The sequence below is a fragment of the Silene latifolia genome, chromosome 6 (assembly GCF_048544455.1).
Source record: "Silene latifolia isolate original U9 population chromosome 6, ASM4854445v1, whole genome shotgun sequence".
NCBI lineage: Eukaryota > Viridiplantae > Streptophyta > Magnoliopsida > Caryophyllales > Caryophyllaceae > Silene > Silene latifolia.
Window position 1 is genome coordinate 1509068 of NC_133531.1, and position 3071 is coordinate 1512138.

Consider the following 3071-nt stretch of genomic DNA (forward strand, 5'->3'; position numbering starts at 1 on the left):
CTTGACTTTGGTTGGGTATTTTGTTGGAAAGGTTGGGTGGTTTGTTGGAAAGGTTGGGTGGTTTGTTGGAAAGGTTGGGTGGTTGGTGGGTTGAGTGGTTGAAATTGTTGTTGTCTTGGTTGGAAGCTTCTTCCTTGGAAACCCGGTGGACCTTGATTGAATGTTGTGTTTTGTTTTTGAGTTTGGAAGTTTGGTTGTTGTGACTTTTGTTGGAAGGTTGGGTTTTGGACATTTTGAGAGCCATAGGAGAAGTTTGGGTGGGCTCTCAACCCGGGGTGATATTGGTTGTTGTTAAATGCTTGCTTGGCCGGACTAGACTCCCATATCCCGTTCACTTGCTCCATACAACTTCCATCTCCAACCACCAAAGGACACTCATTGGGTGGGTGTCCTTGGTCTCCACAAAGCTCACAACTATAGACTTGGTTCCTCATAGAAGAATTGCTAGATGTTTTGCTTGAGCTCATCAAAGCAACTTGTTGCTTAAGCTCTTCTATCATCTCTTTCACTTCCACATTGTTTGCCGATTCGACCGTTGACTTCCCTTTCCTCTTGTGCCTATCATTGTTCCAATGAAAGGTACGAGAAGCCATTTCTTCAATAAGCTCTTTCGCCGTCTTGTGGTCTATCTTATCCAAAGCTCCCTTCCCCGAGCCGGAATCAAGGTTCATCTTCATCTCATTGTTTAACCCTTCATAGAAATTGTTGATGAGCTCATCATCCCCAATACCGTGTTGAGGACATAGCCTTTGGAGGCCCTTGTACCTCTCCCATGCTTCATAAAGGGTCTCATCTTCTTGTTGGGTGAACCCTTGGAGCTCACTCTTGATTTTTGCGGTTCGTTGGGGTGGGAAATACTTGTTGAGAAAAGCCTTAGAGACATCGTCCCAAGTCCGAAGAGAGTCGGGTTCACAACTTTTAAGCCATTCCTTGGCACTTCCCCTCAAAGAGTAAGGGAAAAGCCTAAGGCGTACGACATCTTCCGTGACTCCATTGGCCTTGAACATGTCACAACTATCCAAGAACTCGTTGAGATGCTCGTTGGGGTTTTCGGTGGCTCCCCCTCCGAATTGGTTCCCTTGGACAAGTTGTAGCAAGGTGGCTTTCACATCAAAATTGTTGGCTTGAATAGGTGGCTTCACAATACTCGGATTCACCACCTTTTTCGGAGCCAAGTTATCTCTCATAGGTACCGCGGCCATTGTTACTTCTGTTTCCGGTGTTGCAAAAGGATTTTCGAAAGTTTCAAAGACGCGGGGTTCTTCTCGAAGGTTCTCAATTACTGGATTTTCTTGAGGAATCGGTGTTTCTATAAGCCCTCTTCTACGGAGTGAATTTAGTCTTCTCGCGGTTGCTTCGATCTCGTGGTCAATCGGGCGTATTGGTTGACCTCTTCGAGCTCTCCTAACCATGCAAGAAATCCTACACACTCAAGAGAGGGATTAGTAACAAAAGACTTAGTCTAAACAAGAACGAAAACAATTAATATCTAGCGAACTCCCCCAAGAACGGCGCCAAAAACTTGATGGTATCAAGCTATACCTCGCAAGTGCACGATTTTATCGTTGTACACTATTAAGGGTCGATCCCACAAGGAGCTAGGAAGACTACTAATCGTTTTAACTCTATGGTTTAGCTAAGTCAACAATAAAGGGAGAAGGTTATGCTAGAACTACTAACAACAAGGTAAAACAAACTAAATAAGTAATAGGAGAAAAAGCAAGATAGAATAAATGGTTGTAAATCAAATATATTAAAAACCTAAGACTCGGTTCTTCCCAAACAATTCGTAATTCCACACAATCAAATCTCTAGGCTAATCACAAGGGTAGTAAGGTGAGGAGGTGACGACTCTAATTCGCCTAAGACCCCCCTCTCGGGTTCGAAATAGGACACTAGTACTACCCACCAACCTCCCTCTCGGGTTCGAAGGTCGGAATCCCTAACTCAATACCCAACTACCCCAAAAACATGCATTTTCCCAAGGTAGTCCGGTTATTTGCTAAGGTCATTAAGCCCCATCAATTCCCGGGTCATCCCACTCCCTCTCTCGAGGGTCGATTTCAAACGCTAGATTAGAGGTGTCCTACCCCGGTTCTCCCTTTCGGTCTCAACCAAGGTCAACAATAGGATCAAATCTCGGGTATCCAAATCACAACCTAACCAACTCTCGTTGGTGGTCAAGGGTCGTAAGTCAACCCATAAACCATGTCATTCCTCTAACCTACCCTCACCAATTTCCCCAAATAATTAGCCCTTATGAAATTCAATTAGTGAAATTACTCATGTAGGGTCAAACCGAGCCCTAGTGGAGGACTACTCACTAATCATGGTCCTAATTGCAAAATAAACATTAAAGACGGAAACTTTGGTCATGAACATGGTGAGAAGATGAATCTTACTACTAAACATGCAACAATCCAACAATAGTTGTAAAGAAAGATGATTTAATCTAATAACTAGGTTGATTAAACTCAAGGACACGATCTTTAACCAAATCAACTCAAAGATTAAGTCTTTGAGGACAACTATCCAAGGATGAACAAATGAAAGAGAAGCAAAGGAAAGATGAACAATAAAAAGATGAACAATGATGAAAATAACAACAACAAACAAACAACAACAACAATTTTAACATAAACAATCAACAAACATGAAAGAAGAACAAAATGTAAACAAATGAAAATAGGGAGAGAATTAATACCAACACAATAGCAAAAGAGGAATTTGGATAGAAATAATAAAGAAGGAAATCCTTCAATCTTCTTACAAACCCAAATTCAATCACTATTTGATTGAAGAACTTCTCTAATTAGGGAAAGATTAACAAAGAGATTAACAAAGTTTTAAACTTGAAAGGGTAAATAATCTGGATCTAGGGTTGTGTGTACAAAAGGGTTTAAGAGGGGGTATTTATAGGCTTGTACAAGATTAGGAAGAAAAGAGGAAGAAAAGAAAGAAAAGCCCAAATTCTCGTGCTTTGTGTTTTTGCGGCACCACCGCGGTGCTCTCTACCGCAAAACCGCCGCAAGGAATTAAAATATCCGACATTTGTGTTTTGCGGTGGGCGG

The 3071-nt window shown here is 41.9% G+C and overlaps 1 non-coding gene across 1 annotated transcript; it reads left to right on the plus strand.

Annotated features, from left to right (window-relative positions):
• Window positions 1-726: 726 nt before the first annotated feature.
• LOC141589288 (small nucleolar RNA R71) lies at window positions 727-833 on the plus strand. Its single transcript, XR_012520234.1, has one exon. It is a non-coding gene; the product is annotated as a small nucleolar RNA R71 (small nucleolar RNA).
• Window positions 834-3071: the final 2238 nt, after the last annotated feature.